Source organism: Thermobia domestica, chromosome 6, assembly GCF_964235325.1.
Source record: "Thermobia domestica chromosome 6, izTheDome1.hap1.1, whole genome shotgun sequence".
Classification (NCBI taxonomy): Eukaryota; Metazoa; Arthropoda; class Insecta; order Zygentoma; family Lepismatidae; genus Thermobia; species Thermobia domestica.
The window spans coordinates 233,070,259-233,089,340 of NC_137459.1; the positions used below are offsets into that span (position 1 = coordinate 233,070,259).

General features: G+C 39.0%; 1 long non-coding RNA gene across 2 annotated transcripts in view; it reads left to right on the forward strand.

Moving 5' to 3' along the window:
- Positions 1–835: 835 nt before the first annotated feature.
- Positions 836–19,082, forward strand: part of LOC145687765 (uncharacterized) — a 397,038-nt gene continuing 378,791 nt past the window's right edge. The window contains exons 1-2 of one of the 2 annotated variants that reach the window (XR_014131747.1): positions 836–924; positions 1,124–1,190. This is a non-coding gene — a long non-coding RNA (uncharacterized LOC145687765). Of the gene's footprint in view, positions 1,191–19,082 lie in introns of both variants that reach the window. The other variant, XR_014131746.1, reaches the window with a different exon arrangement.

Below are 19,082 nucleotides of genomic sequence, written 5' to 3' on the forward strand. Positions count from 1 at the left end.
ATACAGGGTGTTCAAAAGCGCAATTTTTAAGTTACAGTGATTATTAAAAATTGTCATAAAATTGTTAATGTGTGCACTAGAGACGTGAAACAAACACCATTAGAAAGCCTAAAAATTGCTCTACAAGTTGTAGTATATTTAAAAAAGCTGTAAAATGAAAATTAACAATTGAAAAATTGAAATTAAAATATGAATTTTGAATTTCGCATAGAAAACTCATGCCGTAAACGTCGTAAACACCTAGTAGCCCACTTGCCGGTAAATGTCGATCGTCTCTATAGCGACCCGTCGAAGGACTGCCGCTAGTGTGCCACTGGCGGTAGGGTTTCGTCGAGTCGAAAGAGATATCTAGATTCGAAGTTACCACCGCATAGCAGCGAGGACTTCAATTTGGTCCACGGTTCTTCGATTTGTCGCGGAGAATCGCGAAGGGACCAACAGAACTGTCGCCAGCCATGTGCATGCAATTATTATTATATTTTATTTTTTCTGAAGAATTGTTCCTAAAGAGAGCTGCGGGGGTCAATAGTAACCCCAGGCTCTGCATCATGAAGTGAAAAATCTTGGGATGAGTGCGTATAATTGTATGAATTTAGATGACAACTTTTGCCGATCATTTAAAAGTGAATATGGGAGAACCATGAAATAAAATAAATAGACGCACATCACTTTGTTATAAAATTACATGACGAACGGACTTTATGTGATCTCAAAAGGTTATCGTCGCATATACATGGTTACAGGAGCACTCTGATCAGCCAAATTAAAAATACCTCAAGGATTTATGTCTCTACAAGCGACTGTTTCGTCATCGCCTCCGTGGCCAAGTGAAGTGTTCGTCCGTGACCTTCGTGCAGTCCAGATCGTGTGCTGTGTTGTGTCTGTACGAGTCGGAATTTGGAATTTGCAATTTGGTGGAAGGTGGTGTGTATTTGCTTAACTGTTATTGCCCTCGTTTTGTGTTCTATTTGCTGCATGTGCAATTGAATTGCATTGTTTTTTTTAATTGGACGCTATGTTATTAATTGTGATTTTTCAGTGACTCATGGCTTCCTTACTTCTTAATACGATTTGTATTAATTTCCAGACTGTAGTAAATGTTCCTAATTCTATTTACTTACAGGAATGGGTACACGATGAATTTAAGTTTGCGTTAATTGATGTTTTGAGCATGGAACTTGATTCTGCTGGTAAGTTTCTTCTCATTAAATTTTCTAATGCGGACTTGTGTGATCGGATCCTCATGGATCGTCAGGGTGTTGTGTTATGTATTGACGGTACTTATGAACTGTCTTTAGAATCGGCTTCTCACATGTTCAAATTGGTGAAAATTCATACAGTTCCTATGGAAATTTCGGATGAACAAATAAAGCAAGTGTTGGGACAGTATGGCGAAATAATTTCTATGGACGAAGAAAAATACACCAAAGGTCATTATTATCCTGTACAGACTGGGCGTAAACACTTAAAAATGATTTTGAAACGGAACATTCCTTCCTATGTCACGATCTGTAACTTACGGCTTTGGGTTACCTACTTTGGGCAATGTAAAACATGTGCGAGGTGTGATAGCGAAAATCACCTGGTTTCCTCCTGCCATCATCGCTCGACCAAGCCAGTTCAGTCTCATAGGCGTACGTCAACGTCAGTGGGTCCAGGTGTTCGTACCTTAGTGAGGGGACCCCCTCCCCCATTATAACTTACAAGTGCACCAGACCTTACAAATTATAGTGTTTTTCCTGTGTTGCTACCGAAACCTCCTTCAGAACTTCCCGCCAATACCAGTGTTGAGTGTGTTTCTTCTGTGCCAGCCCCCATCCCCTCCGTAACTGGGGAAGTGCTTTTTTTCAACAGTAGTTCCTAACAGTTCTAAAATTCTACCTAGTGCTGAGTCTTTTTTTTTAAGCTGAACCTTCTAGTGAAAAATGCTCCCCTCCGGATCCCTTATTTTGCAGTCGCAGCAACAGGCTCAGTACCGTAGTAGAAGAATTGCCTAGCTCTCTGGTACCAGTTTCGCTGCCTCACAATGTTGAGACCCATGTGGATACTCCTGTATCATGTTTGAATGCTTCATCTACCAAGACTACGAATTCTCCTCAAGTTCTTCCCGTTTCTACCACTACGACTTATTCTGACCCTATGGTACTGGACAGCGTTTCAACCGCACCTACTACCACAGAAGTCACCCGTTCATCTTTTGCATCTCCAGAACGAGGAGGTCGAAAACGTAAGAAGTGACATGAACTTGTTAAGTTAATTTTCTCTCAAAACGCTCAATTACAAGAAGATATCAGTTCTCCCGAGGATACCAGTGTTACTCGGTGAATTCACCGATCTTGTGTAAATTGAAAACTACAGTGCTTAGTGAATACTGGATATTGTTTTGTTTTTATAATTAATCTCCTCCCGATCCGTTTCTTACTTTTATGGCCCCTCTTCATAGGGCTTTCGTCGTGTTTGTTACCATTTCCGTTTGATTATTTTTACATGTTTTCAGTGAATTTTGCCACAATTAATGTTAATGGTTTGTCTTCTGCGGTTAGGAAAGCTGCTTTAGTGGATTTTATTTTGGTCCATTCTCTTGACCTAGTGGTTTTACAAGAAGTAAACTTTTCTACTCTTCAATTACCCCATCAGTATATCTATGTTGTTAATGATACTCCTTCTGGTACCGGAACTGGTCTCATTTATAATGCAGATTTGGCAATTGATAATTTATTTTTACATCCGGAAGGTAGGCTGTTAAAAGCAAAGTTAGAGCAGTATCACCTTACTGACGTTTATGCTCATTCTGGAAGTAATCAAGGAGCTGCCAGGGATCATTTTTTGCTACGGATCTCACCGTCGCTTTACATGATAGTACCACGCCTATTATCTGCGCAGGTGATTTCAATTGTTCTCTTCTTGCGCAAGATCATCATCCAGGGCGCAACTTTTCGTCTACCTTACAACAGGTAGTCACTTCGTTTAACCTTATCGATGTTTGAAATTATTATAAGCCTACGGAACTAGGCCATTTATTCGATACTAGCCACAGTTTTAGTCGGTTAGACAGATTCTACATATCTCAATCCTTAATTCATTGTGTGCTAGATATACAACTTTATCCTCCTTCCTTCACTGATCACTGTGCTGTATTGTTAACATTGAAGTTACCTGTTCAAAAATTTTATCAGTGTTCTCCAGTATGGCATATGAATACATCTCTATTAATGGAACCTGAATTCCAACAACGCATTATTACTAAATGGCACCAATTTTCTCATTATAGTGGACGTTCATCCCTGCTTACTCGTTGGGAACTTTATATTAAACCAGCTTCAAGGTCTGTATGTAGACATTATAGTAAGGAGCGTTGGCATGCTTATCATACCCAGTTTAATTATTATACTCGTTTACTTCAAGACTATTAATCTGCATATCCTGGACCTATGCCGCCTTATGTGTTTATCAAGGTCAAAGAAATTAAAGCGTTACTGATATCTTTGTATCGGAAGCGTACAAAAGGTTTTTTGTCAGAAGTAAAACAAAAAGTAGTAATGCAACGGAGGATGCGGCACTTCAGAAACTTTGTAAAGAGCGCAAACGCGGTCAACGTAAACTTATAAGTGAATTAATAGATCTGAATGACACTGTGCATCAGGGTAATCACGTAGTGCCATGCTTTCATAATTATTATACCAATTTATATACAAATGTATCTCCCGTAAATACTTCCTCTTTCCCCTTTTTTCTATGCTTCCTAGCTTGGAGGTTGCCGATCGAGAAACTCTGGATGCACCTTTTACAGAACAGGAAATCAAATATGCCATTCTTATGGCTAAACGACAAAAGTCACCAGATCCTAACACTTACCCAATGAAATGTACTTAATGCTTATTGACTTGATGTTACCATTCCTCACTCAAATGTTTAATGAATTTTGGAGTCGGCCTCACTTGACTAGGGACATGAAAAAAGGTTTTTGGTATTAGTTTCTAAACATGCCATTCTACTCGTATTCAAGATTACCGTCCTATTACATTACTTAATTCTGGCTACAAGATTCTTGCCCGTCTTCGTGAAAATAGGCTGGGGTGCGTCTTAAACCGTTTATTGTCTCCATTTCAGTTTGGTCATGGCTCTTCACCCTCCCCTTGTATGTAGCCTTAAGTAATATCAGGGACACTATTGCTTATTATACCAATGTTCATGGTTCTACCACTGCATTACTATCAGTCGATATGGCACAAGCTTTTGATCATCTCCATCTCGATTATTTATATCAATTACTGCTGTCTTATTGTATCGGACCTCATTTTATTTATATGATAAAAGCACTTTCTTCCGATCACTTACTTCAAATACATTCTAATGGTATGTTATCTCAGCATTTGGTTGTCAAAGAGGTATCCCCCAGTAATCCCCCCCTAAATTCTATTTTATACAGTTTAGATATTGCACTCTTAGTATACAAACTTAATAATCTTTTGCCTGATGTCCGTATTGAAACAAGGGCCATTTGTATTCAAACATGCATTGGTGATGTCCATATTATACTTAATTCCCCTGCAGATTTACAGGTGGTTCAGACTGAGCTTAATAATTTGGTAGTATTTCGGGTGCTGTTGTTAATTACCACAAAAGTAAACTTTTTTTTTTCACTCTGAGGCTGAGCAGTTTTATCACACACCTTTTACTCTTGTTGATAGTTTTAAACTTTTAGGAGTTCACTGGCGGCACACAATAAAAGAAACCATAGATTATAATTATTCGCAAGTCACGGCTAAGGTAATTTCTATTTTATATGCTAATAAGTTGCGATACCTTACATTATATGGTCGTGCTTATTTTGTTAATGTATTCGCATTTTCTCAACTCTGGTTTCTTGGTCAAATTTTCCCATTACCGGTCAAATATGAAAGTAAAATCACCAGCCACGCATTACACTTTCTGTGGCATAAACAAATTTTCAGAGTTGCTCGTCCAACTGTCTATGAGCCTCTTGCTCATGGAGGTTTACGTATTTTAAATATTCGCCATCAATGCCGCAGTTTATTGTTACACCGTACATGTGCTTTATTTTGTGTGTATGACTCTTCAATTACAGCTGTGTTATTAAAACAATGTTTTTTTATGCATCTTCAGATTTACCAGTCAGTGTTCTCCCTTGGCCTCGTCTGTACCCCCACCTTACTAATGTTATTCTTGATATAAGTTATGCTCTAATCAGTCATGAGAGCATTGAAACGTATACTGTTAAACAATTATATTGTTATTATCATAGTAATATTACGTATGTTCCTAAAATACAGCAGAAAGAGTTTGCCTCCCGTATAATGCTGCAGCACCGAACAATAATGATATTGATATATGTTGTAGCGCGATCAATTCTGCGTACGTTAATACCAAATGTGAGTACGATGACCATCTGGATCATACCTAAAAATCGGTTTGAATTAACATGGCGGTCTATGGGAGGAGCGAAAAAAAGTAGGTTTTTTTACGATATTAGGTACGTGAACATTGGAAATGTTTAACAAAAAACCAAAAATAAGAAATTATGGACAAAGAGCTTTCTGAAAATGTATATCTTATTATCTGAAGAAAATCATGTGACATGAAAATCGATAGCCGAAAAAATGTATATGTACATGTGTTTCTTTTTTATATTTACATATTCTTTTATAGTTGCATGACTTTTTTGGAATTTTTTATTTTATTTCTGTTTTGGATTTTCGTATTTTTTTATTTTTGTATTTTATGTTTTTCTTTTATTTTCGTATTTTATTTTTTTTTTCGATTTTCGTAGTTTATTACTTTTGTGTGGATTTTCTTATTTATTGTCGTTTTTTGGTTTGTTTTTCTTTATCTACACTATTTACATTCTAGGTTCATCGTTAGGTTCGTATGGTGGCATTGCACTTTCGTTGAAGTGCCTATTTAGGAAGTCTGAAGGAGCGTGTATCGTTTCGTCAGTGTGTCTGTAGTACCCGAGATACCATATTACTGACATTACATGTGCACAGCAACCTGCAGTTCTTGCACCGTTGTTGCAAGTACAGTAGTGTGCTTTGATGGCTTTGTGTCCATCTAAGTCCAAGTCACACAGAATGTACAGCATGTACTGCTTACTGCTCGAATGACGCGATTGCATTTTGCCTCTTACAAGCACTGGAATTGCTGGCATATGTTCGGTATAGTCAGGATGATGATTATATTTTACTATCGAGAACTCATATTCTCCATTGAACGCGTGGTCGAAGTAGTATGACTTGGCTATACTTTTGATGTATGTCGAACCTAGTTAGTTCATGTCTCGTTCACTCAACTCTGGGAATTCTGGTATTTCATCAGCTGTCATCTTTTGGAACGCTGCTCTCACTTTGTTCATTGGCTGAACTAACGAAGCTAGCCAGTTGCGTTCATTGATCAAGCTGAGTAGCTTCTGAGACGCCTAAGCTTCATTCTTTCTGTATCTTCTCTTACCGTACGCGTAGTGCATGGCGGCTACAACTGTCGTGTCTCTAAGTAGACTTCGTATCATTCTACCACTTAACTGTTTAGCCAAGTACTTATATTTTTAAGGTCTTGATTCGTGCTTTCGATTACCCAACGGACAGCTGTGCATTCTCTTGATTCATTTGCCTGAATGTCATCCAACTGTTTATTTCCTTGGTGAGATACGGGTATTTTAACTACAAATCCCTTTTTTCATGCTAATTTGCTACATGGGAGAATCCTCGGTCTAGTACGAACACATCACTTGTTTTGTACATCTTGAACCAGGTTTGATTCATTATCATGCGGAAACCTGATTCATCTGACGAGTTTCCATCCCAGAAGTCATCGTCCGATTTTCCTAGCACGGATTGTATGTATCCGTTCGAAGCACATATCACCAATGGCTTTACAGTTTCGCTTTTATATCCAGAGTATGACATTCTTTGATATCGAAAATTGAGGCTCTTATTCAAGTACAATTACGTATCGTCCCACGCCGTTATTATCGATTCATCGTTAGTTCCGTACACTGTATTTGCGAAGATTCATTGGTTATTTTTGAGATTAGCTCGAAGAGCATCTGCATCCTCTTGTGTTTCTATTTTTACACTGATATGTTTTGGGACGAAGTTCATCCACAATGACTGACGAGTATTCTGAATACATCTATATACACGAGTCTTATCCATTTTATATCTTAGTACAAGTGATCTTTGGGATTCACCAGTGTACAGCATTGCCAGATATACTCCAAGCTCTATCTTATTGCATTTTGATTGTCTAAGTCATCAAACTGAGATTTAGTTCTACCTGTAGCTAGTGACATTTCCACATCTGATATTTTTGAGAAGGGATCCTTTGCCTTCTCATGTACTGAACCACCGATTCTTAGTCCTATGATGAGGATTACCCATTCATTTACTGGCAGCTCTGAGTACTCACTGATCTTGTGTTGAACAACCTTTTTAAGTGCTTCTTGCTTGAAGTTGTCATCTTTTTCGAAGTGATCACGACAGAACCTCATACCGACAGGAACGACTATGGCCTTTTAAACCATCACTTGGGTTATTGCCTCTTTTGTCACGTTTCATAGCGGTTTTCCCTTACACCCTAGTAAGCACTTCGATTTCGTCTTTGATGTTCTAGAGAATGGTAGCTTTACAGTTTTCTCTTCTCCCTTTTCATCCGCACTGACCTCATCATCACTATTCCAATCTGTGTCCGATCCAGTGTCTGACTCCGAACTTGGTTCTATTTCCGAACCTACACTTGAACCTGATTTGGAAACTGATCTCGATCGGCTTCGAACATTGTCTCTTCTATACATGTTCATAGCATACGAATTACAGAACCACTGTCCATTCAAAACTCGCTTTTGTGTACGTTTTAGCTTATCGATACATTTATTACAATTAGCACAATGCATGTTTGATGATGATGACACTTGACCGCGAAGCTTCCTCGGTGCCTTCCGGAGGTGCGTGGTTTGACCTCTGTCGTTGATAGCGACTCATGATTGCGCGCCGTCCGAACTGCCCCGAGCGGCCACGCCCATGCTCCATGTTCTGCACGTATGCCACGGCAGGAAGTTAGTCCCGTTAAATGCTCAATTGTTTCTCATCGATGCATAATGTCCCCGCCCGTGAGCGAGTAGTTACTCCCTCATTTTTTGGACCGGATATTTCGTATCCGATCCGGGTTGACCTTGGTCCGCAGACCTCGGTCGGGGGAGACGATTTTTTACGTGTCTACAACACAGCCAACTGAGCCAGCTCACTCACCAAATATTCGTATATTCTCTATAGACCTTATACTGTCTCAGTGTATAAGTTCTATAGCAAATATACATTGGGGTGCTGCCTATGGCAAATGAGGCAATCTTTTTCCGACTGTTCAATGGTCGAAAATTTGGACCAATATTACGGCGAAATTTCTTTCTTTTAATCTTAAATCGCTTTAGTTTATTCTTGTACACAATTTACTTGTTACAAATGTACGTAGATATAACATTGGACTAAGTAATACTGTGTATTGTGCTCGTTGCCCTATTGAGGATACAATTGAACATCGTCTCTCAGGGTGTCATGAAAGCAAATTGATCTGGTCAAAATATTGTAGTATTGTAAGCCCATTCTCCCTCTATACCCCAAATATATCACTGTTCCGAACATGTTGCTTCTCCTTGAATATAAACATTTTCACAAGCACAATATTATTATTTGGTTAACGATTACTATGGCAGCTTTAATTCTTGAAGACAATATCAAAGGAAATATTGACCTATATCTAAAACTTTTATTTTCTCGTCTGTTACTTCTTACATCTCAACAACAGCAGCAATATTTTGCTAATTATGTAAACGCCATTTATTAACGTGCAAATTTTGTTATGTGTTTCCTTTTAGCTTAAGGCTGTGCTTCATTATGTAATTGAAATTTTGTTGAATAAAGCAAGAAAAAAGTCGGAAGAGCAGGCGCCTAGTAATCCAGAGGTTAGTGGTTCGCGCCCGCCACGGGAAACTTTTTTAATACTTTTTTAGTGTTTTTCAGACTCTCCTTAATGTAAACAAATTACGGATATAGGCGATTTAACATATTTTGGGAAAAAGTTTGTGGTTCATTGGCGTTTTGTCGCGTTTCTGCCACTGGGAAGAGGGCAAATTTTAAAACGGAAGATGGGCCACCGCGAATTGTCCCTACGGGGATGCCAATTTTTGGCGAGATGTCGCTAGTTGCCCATCGGTGGTCCACCGACGCTTACGGCATGAAATACGTATTAACGTGAATCCGAACCACATGAGCCCCCACCGGGAATCAAACCCGGCTGTATTTCTTCTTTCTCAACTAATATTGATCGTTTTCGATAATTTTTACAAACTAACCCACTATTTATTTACCATATGTAGAAAGTGCAACCCTCCTCATAAAGGAGAATGCTAAAAAATGCTAGGAGACGTTATGTTCATTTTCAATAAAGAGTTATTATACTGAATTTCAGCTCAGTAAGTTTAACGGCTTGTGAGATAATAAATCTTTTTCGCAAATATTCGGATCCCCACTATCCCTTTGGATATTATTACAATGAACGCAATATGATAACATCACAGTTTGGATTAAGGCCTACTATATACCTAAAGCCATTTTATTTGACTGCGATTTGGCCGTGATGATTAGGCACACATAATTACATTTATTTTTTATAATAATCTATATATTACAGTTATTCAAAACTGTATTGTTTCCAGTAGTTAGCTCCTCTATAACTCACAGGCTGTGTCTCGAAAGCCAAGTAGTAGCATACGTCTTATTCCTATTATTACAATTACAAATATCAATATCCAAAAATTCCTCAAGTTCTTTTTTCACATAGAGATGGTCAACTCAGGTAAGTAAACGGAAACAAATGAAAAGGGAAATGGAGGCCTTCAAAGTATAACATAGACAAATTGACCAGTGTTCATAAGTATATGTTTAAATCACGCTCGACCGTACTCATAGGAGATAAATACGCGGTTCTGGTAACTTGGAATAATCCGTTTCTCGGCACGTACCAGAAATATAGCAAAACTAAAGTGCATACTGCTGGCGGTCTTCGTGGCCGAAAGTACTAGCACAATGGGTTGATAATTATAATTGCTTTTGGTGTGGGTTCAAACCCGGGCCAACGAAAGTTTTATATTATTATATTTTATTCTTAAAATTTTTAAAACATTTTTTTCATTAAAATAAGATGAAAATAATACTAAAAAATGATTAAGATATTCGTGTGCAGTTTTGCTATACGAATCCACAGTATAAGTAATAGTAGTAGGAGGACGAGGAGGAGTGGGTTAGAAGCCCCGCATGGCTCATTTTCTTCCACCTTGACTGCCATGTTGAAAATTTAACCTCAACCGCTACTTCAATTTTCTTCTTCTTCAATTCCAACAAAGTGACAACGTTCTCTTATTACTACTAAAATAGAGAATACATACACCAGAAGTTTTGGACAATCGCAAGTTGCAACCAATCAGAAACGTGTTTTTGGTTTCTATCGCTAGGGTCGAGAGTGAAAAAATGCTGTTCAGAAGGTGCGGTATACAATGCACTGAACAGAGAGGGTCGGTGTGTCATAGCGGGTCATATTGAGTGATGGGTCACGGCTGTAGTGAGTTGCAGTGGGTCACATGCTTTTGACCAACGACCCACTACCCCACTCAGAAAACTCGATCCATTTGACCCACTCAAAGTCTGGATTTGACACCACATAGAAAATCTAAGACAAAAAATTGCATGTTCACCACATTTAATTGCTTTACTTCAGGCAAAGGAAGAACGCTAGAGTAGCGTTTGTGATTTTTACTGTCCTCCATGTATATGTGTTTGTGTCCCTGTTCTTAAAGAGTTCGTGGAAAAACTGTAAAAGTGAGTTAAACGCGTCAAAATAGGAAACAAGGTACTGAGGAAGTTTCCTTAAATTAGTTAACTATTAAAAAATAATCCAGTGGCGTGAAACACAAGATTCCAATCAATATAAGTATCTCTACAATGCCGTGCCGTAAAATATCAGGGCCCGAGGCGAGAGCATACTGCAGCGCCTCCGTAAATATGAGTTGCCAATTTAAAGTTGACTTCTCTGGACTATTCTTTCTGCATAATACTTTACTATTTTATCATGACTGAAATCAAAAAGTTTCAGCATTATTACACTGGACTTAATATTCAGCATTATTAAAAGTGCGTAATTACTGAATTCACTGCAGCTCCATTTTTACTTCTCCCAGAACAGTGATGTCTTAGAGTAGTGGCTTAAGCGTTAGTTTCGTAATGTTGGGGACGAGTATATTTCCGGCTGTGGCAATTAAGGAAATTTTCATAATCTACAAAACTAATACTTCTGATGTATACTCACATGAAAACTACTCACTTTCTCAGGGTTTAACAAGAAGATACCACACTTTGGTAGGTGAACGTACGAACCATTTTTGGCGAGGTGCTAGAGCACATTTAAAGAGTTAATATTACAGAATGGGAGAGCGCAAAGGGCAAAAATGACGGAGAAAAGCCGTCTTAAAGTTTTCTACTAGTCGCATATCTCGTACGACGCGCAAACTTATCAAGTGACGGCGTGGTAGTGTGAGAAGAATCAGCGACTCAAGTGCAAAAGGTCCCGGATTCGATTCTCGTTCGAGTCAAACTTTTTTCTGGTTTTTCCTTCAACCAATAAAATAGGCATTTGTAACTATAAGTAAAATATTAATTCACCATATGTTTATAATGAATAAAATAATAGAAATTTTGAATCACTTGTAAATTCTTTTGATGTTCCATGTTAACTAGGAACAAAATTTAATCTCTTCCGTAAATATTATTGTTACTGCAGTCGTTGTGTAAAAATGTTCTTGAAGCTTCGTTTCTACACCTTTTGACAGTGTGATAATTACAAGCGGGAAATCTGCTTTGGTTATAGCAACATCCAGTATTAGCAAAGGTGAATTCCCCCCTCAACTTCTTTGCGAATCGCACAATGTCAAAAGATGTAGACAGGCAGCGTCAAGAACATTTATTACACAACGACTGTTGTCAAGGGCGCCCGGGGAATGGAGGCCCGTCATCCCAAACTCATGTGGGCCCAATGTATTTTTATGAATATGTATTTCATTTTTTATTGTTACATGTATTGTTGTATGTATTTTTTATGAATGGGCCCCTCAAATTTTCAGAGAAATCGGCGCCGTTTACTGTCGTAGCCATAATACAACTCGTGATATCAGTATATTTACGAAGTACGAGTAAATTTTCTTGCTAGTTAACATAAAACATACAAAGATTTTACAAGTGATTTTAGAATTTCTATTGTTTTATTCGTTCTAAACATATGGTGAATTAATACTTTTTATATATAGTTACAAATCATTACTTTATTAGTTGAATAAAAAACAAAACAAGGATTGACTCAAACGGGAATCGAAACCGCGACCGTTTGCATATGACTTATACACTTTACTCACTCTTCCTCTGCCGTCGCTTTATAAATTTGCGCTTCGAACAGTATATGTGACGGTAGAAAACTTTTGAAGACGGTTTTTCTCCCTTACTTTTGCCAATTGTGCTCTCCCAGTTTGTAATATTAACTCTTTAAATGTGCACTACCTCCTCGCAAAAAATGACCCCGAAATTCACTTACCAAAGTCTACTTTCTCCTTGCAAGAGTTGAGAGTTTCCTTTCCTTTACACATGAAATGCCAACAACACAAAATTACGACATCCGTATCAACCTTCGTTCGCAACTGTCTGGCAAGTACCGTGTTTGGACAAGAATTGATCAACACATAAGGGCTTAATACGTCCTTACTGCTGCAGTATGGGCCAAAAATGAGTTCCAAGGAATTGTTCCTAGCTGTGCACAAATTGCAAATATTGATTGAACTTACAATAGGGATCGCTAGTCACGAGGATAAACCTATTCAAGTGTCATTTCACCTTTCTACTTAGAAGAAGGGCGAAACAAAATGCATTATTGTTATCAGCTAACTAATCTTTACATTCCATTTCTTATTGTCATAAAATGATATTTCTATCTGTAAATCCATAAATGTAATAATAATATTGCGTTCATGTGTAAACCTAAGATACATCTGACATACTCTATATTTTTTCTGTTCCTATGAATACCTTCGACTGTTACTTTTTCTTTCAATTGTGGTAATAGTAATATTATTATTATTATTATTAATAATAATAATAATAATAATAATAATAATAATAATAAAGGAATACCAATTACATAAACATTATCTCCCCATTCAGAAAAAATAATAATTGCCATGACGGGCTTGGAACCCAAGTAAATGTAATGGGAGTTTCCTGCTTTCACATTTTTTTAAAAACAAAGCACCCAATTAGGAGTATTTTTCGCCACTGGCACCTCATGTCTTTTCGACGTATTCCAAACACTACAGGAACACGAACACAGAAATACTGAGGAGAATTAAAATTCCGACCTTGCTCTTCAGAGGAATTCGAACCCTTAGTGGATTGCGCGTCATGATCAGAAGCCGAACGCCGGAGATCATTCGGCTTGTGGCACCGGCTCATTTTGCCACAAATTCCTCATATGAATATAAGAAAATAAACTAGTAATTATGGAACATAAACATAGAACTGTCTATTTCTACACGTGTTGATACAATTCAAAGAATGTGAAAATATTTTTTGTTGTATTTTCTTCTTTGGAAATTAGAAGTTATTCTAAAGACGAAATGCAATGTAAATCGGGACCATCCCTGCAATCGATGACCAGCGCCGTAACTTACGTTCTTTTCTGGAGGGGAAAGCATTAATAAGTTTATTTGGGCCCCTAGAAAAAGTTTTTTTCGAATTTTGGGGCCCCCTCCTTCCAATTTTCTTTTAATCTTTATGGGCCTCCCGGAACCTTTTGGTGCCCTCCGCACGGCAAGGTCTGTGGTTCCGTTAGTTACTCCCTGGACCCATTCCATACATGAGAAAATTATTAGGGGGACAATATTGATAAATCTCAAAGCCATACGAATAAATATTATTTCTAGATCCCCTAATAGTAGACATTTTCTACTGAAATGAGTTGAGTTGAGTTGATTTTAGTTTAGCGTCCCGTTCAGCAGCGAGGCTATATGAGACGTGGACCTACTGATTAACGTGGAATCCGAACCACATGAGCTCCCGCCGGGAATCGAACCCGGGTCTCCCACGCCAAAGGCGCGTACGCTAACCGCTTATCCACGAAGGAGCTCTGTCTACTGAAATGAGTCCACGACTCATTTTTGTTCAATTTGCCTTTTGTGTGCTGTTTTTTATGTAATGTAGCGACCCTATTTGATGCTTCATTTCTAATTTCATGTTCGTATTGTATATGGAGTAAGAAAATTTTGCCTCAAAATGGGCCTCCTCGAACGGCGGGGAGCTTCTCTGGGGGAGCATTTGCCCCCAGCCACCCCACAAGTTAAGGCACTGACGATGACGTAGCCTCAACTCGAAGAACGTTTCGTGTTATTTTCCTCATTCAGGAACGTCTATATAACTTGTTTTTGAGTTAAACAAGAAAATTTTGAGTAAGTCGTTAAGACACTCTCACAAGTTGCTTATATTTTCTTATTTATATTTTTATTCATATTTTGTTTACATTTGTTTGTTTTGTTATATTTGAGTATCTTGTTTATATTTTTCCATGAAACAATTTTATCTGGTTATTAGTTTGGGTGGAAGGTTAAGTGGCGCGGTAGGTCATTTGAGCTCGTGATCTGGAGCTGTTCAAATCGTGAGTAGTATTGGTCCCGTTAGAGTGCCTGATATCGCTACTCATACGTTAGTTGGAATGACTCGTGCTTGTTTCCCAAGGTTAGTGCTTTTGTGTGCTTGATGCTCCCTGTGTGTACAGTGTTTTGCGGTTTAATTGTTTGTACTACTATGGAATATAAGAAGTACTTGCCATTTTAATTTATATTTGACAGAAGAGATAGAAATGTCAAACCTAATGCTAGCCAAGTATATCAGTGGTTGGAAAATAAGTTTCATCGTGTCTTCGACAACATTAATGCGCTCCAGTTACATGTGGAATCATAGAGCATATATATTAAGTTTAAAGATTTACAATGCTATGAACATTTCGCAGCAACAGCTCCTTCGTCTGTACAATTCACGCATGTGTCTGAGGAAAAATGCACAGTCCGGATCGTCCCCGCGGATGACCCCATTCGGTTGGTGCGTATATATGACTTTCCTCTTGAATTACCGTTAACATTACTAGAAGAGCATTTCCAAACTTATGGTAAAGTGCGCAAAGTGGAACCACAACTATGGAGTACCCCTTTCCCCCCTCGCATAGACAGTATCGTACGTATTGTTCATATGGAAAAACATAAGCATATACCGTCTCGTATCATAGTGCAAGGTTGTAAGGTGAGTGTGTCTTATGAAGGGTAGCCTATTATTTGTTTTAGACGTCAAAGCAATTTTCACACGATTGCCACGTGCCCATTGAAAAACACAAAACCAGCTACGACTGCCCCTGAACAGACGCCTCTACACATGACGGAGATTGGCAAAGTGCAACCCTCTTTTCCATCTTCTGGTTCGCCTTCACTCTCTTTCACTGTCACCGGGGCCCCCGTTCAGAGTTCCTCAGGCTTCCCTTCATTGACTGATAACAACGAGTTTCTAGTGTTAGTACGAACCCCCCAAGTGAATTCATCCCTAACAAATAATGTCATAATTATGGAAGATTCTGAAGTGAAACTGAGACCCCCACCTTTACAAGATACACCTGTGGATGTCATGGATCTTAGCTCATCTCGTTCGTCGGAGCAGGAAGTGTTAACAGTGCTGCCTGGTTCTTCGTCTGAAGTATAAGACAATAATGCCCTGTCTTCAACTGAACATACTGTTACTTCTGTGCAAGCTGACTTTTCTTCCCAACAAAAAGGAAGGAAAGTCACTCGAACGTCTACAGGAAAGAAGGAACAGTGTGCCCTTGAGGTTAAACGAGGGATAGACCAAGCTGAAACACGCGAATTACGATCACAACATCGGGCTATATCAGACTCAGAACTACCCTGACGCGTGGTGTGTTTACTCTTCGCTATTCACTTTCACACCTGCTTTCCAGGATGTCGTCCACATTGTATGTTATGATGTTGTATCTGGCAGTGTTTGATTTTGTGTTCGTATAGGAGAGTTCACACAGTTTGTTTCATATTAGTTTCAAAATGCGTATCCCTTTCACCTTTGTAAGTACTTTCTTTTTTTTTTCTTTTTGATTGATTTTATAATGTTAACAGTAAAGTCATTTAAGTTAGTATCACTCAATATTCATAGAATCAGTTCCGATCATAATAAGTCCCTTCTAAAACAGTTTGTCGAAAGCCGCCGACAAGACGTTTGTTTTCTACAGCAAATAAGTTCTCTCCTCACATCGTTTGATCTTCTTACCGATTATCAAGCTATTATTAACCGCATCCAAGAGACTGGGGTCGGGATTTTGGTTCGAAAGGATCTTAGTTATGATCGTGTTGTGTTAGCCTATGAAGGCAGGGCTATCGTTGTTATATTCAGAACATTTGTTTTATAGCATTATATAGTCATTCTGGCTTTACAAGTACAAAAGAGAGGAATGAGTTTTATGCAACTATCATTTCTTCCTTACTTTCTTAGGGAATTCCTCATTGTATAATTGTCGGAGATTTCAATGCAATTGTTGATCCCGGGATTCTCTGACGCCTACCACGCCTTGTCCTAGTTTGTCAGAGCTTATTCGTGTCCTAAAGCTAAAAGACGCTTTAGCTGTGTCAAACTCAAAGCATGTATACATCCACTGCACTACTACGAAGAAGAGTAGAATCGACCGAGCATACATTTCAGAGAGTTTATGCACTGCAGTGATACAACAAAATACATTTCCAGTGACGCTGTCGGATCATGCCGCAATTGAAGTAGCTTTTGAAATGCCTTTCTTGCTGCCACCGGCTCGGGGCCCTTCCTATTGGAAACTTAATAATGAAACCATGTCTCGCCCGCAGGTTGTAGCGGAATTCTCGCGTCGATTACCTTATTGGAGCAACATACAGCGGTACTACCCCTCTGTGATTTCCTGGTGGGAATTTCTATTGTAAACCTAAATTACTCAGTTTTTTCAATGGCAAGGGCGGGTCTCGAGGGAAGGCGACCACAATTTACACGAATTTTTATATTAAGCTCTCTGTGAGTTTTGGAATGTTCCGCCTTCTCTGGAGAACCTGGCTTGCATGAACAGTATCAAACACCAATTGAAAACGATTCACTTCCACACTTCGATTAGTGCGTATTTGTCGGGAGACTTTTATCATCGTTTTCCGGCGAAGACTATAAATATTTATCATGTTGATTGGATTTTGCGACAACGGAGTTCCGCCGCCATTCACTCTCTCATTCTGGAAGATGGCACAACCGCTACTAATTGTCTGCAGATTTTACACGAGTTCACGCGCTACTATACAGACTTTTCACGTGCGCGTCCCATAAACTACACATATGCCCCGGAGTTTTTGTCCACTTTATCTCACCATCTCACAGTTGAGAAGTGTCAGACATTGATCAATCCCATTAGTGAGGAGGAAATTTTCGCAGTCCTCAAGCGGACAAAGGGCCACAGTGCCCCCAGAGAAGATGGATTAAATATCTAGTTTTATAGTATAGTATAAACAGTATTGGTCTCACCTCAGTCCCTCTCTTACCGCTTTATTCAATGTTTTGTTACGAGGCGAGGAAGTGTGTCGTAATACCGCCATCATAGTGCTCATTCCGAAATCCCGCGTCGCGCATTATGTTCAGGACTATCGACCTATTTCTTTATTGCCCGTCGATCTTAAGTTGTTCACTAAAGTTCTTACAGCCCGACTTCGACCAATCATCAATCACTACATTAGTCCTTATCAGGCAGCACTCCATGCTTCGCATAACCTTTCATATACTCTTCGCTCTTTGCGCGTTTTTTTTTTTAATTTTCACTTTCATCAGGTGCCCGCGGGTGCATTAGCTGTAGATTTAGAAAAAGTGTACGACAGTTTAGATCACGATTTTTTGTTGCAGGTGCTGGAAGCCTGGAGGCTTCATTTAGCCTTCCGCACAGTTATTAACAATTTATATACCACGGCCAATTTCCGCATTCAGATTAACGGACACCTGTTCCCTCTTATTACGCTGAAACGTGGATTAAGGCAAGGATGTTCTCTGTTGACGACACTTTTTGCACTCGCATTAGACCCTTTACTCAGACAGTTGGCCACCCTGCACCCCCTGGACCCTCCCCTTTCATGAGTCGAAATATATTTTAGTATGCGGGTGACGTAACGATCACCGGAGTGGATCCTGTTCTTACGGCGCGGGTTTTTGCAGTGTTGCAACGTTTCACACTTTGTTCCGGATTACAGTATAATGTACAGAAAACTAACCTATTACAGTTCAATGGTTTTCATTTACCTGCTAACGAGCCTGGAGTGTCGTGTGTACCTCACGTGACTTCATTGAAGATTCTAGGTATACCGTATACGTCACAATCTACTCCCCTTTTCTAGGAGATTTGGTCCCCGTTGTTGTTACAATTTCACCAGCTTTTGTTTTCCCAGCGTTTCCGTCCTCTTAATTTAATTCATCGTATTCACTTTATCAATATTTACATTGCACCTAAGCTGTGGTATCGGACTCGAATTTTCCCCTTACCGGAATTGTTCGCTAAGCGGTTCGACTCCTTATTCCTATGGAATATATGGCGTGGCTTCTATTTTCGTATCCCACGTGCAGGACTCTATCTTCCCCGTTCACAGGGAGGGCTGGGTCTAGTACATCTCAGATTGAAATGTCAAACTCTGTTTATGTTCGATTTCTATGCTGTAGTTGCTATTAACGAATCCTTCACACACCAATGGATACGATGTTTTTGGCCTAGTTATGAATTACCTGTGAGCCCCCCGTTTATTAACTTTGCTGATTGTTGTCCGGCGTACATTACTTCACTAATACGTTATTGGACATACAGTGGTGTGGTTCTCTGCCCTACGGGATACAATTCTCGCACTTTGTATAACTTCCTTCTTTCGTTGCTTAACGATC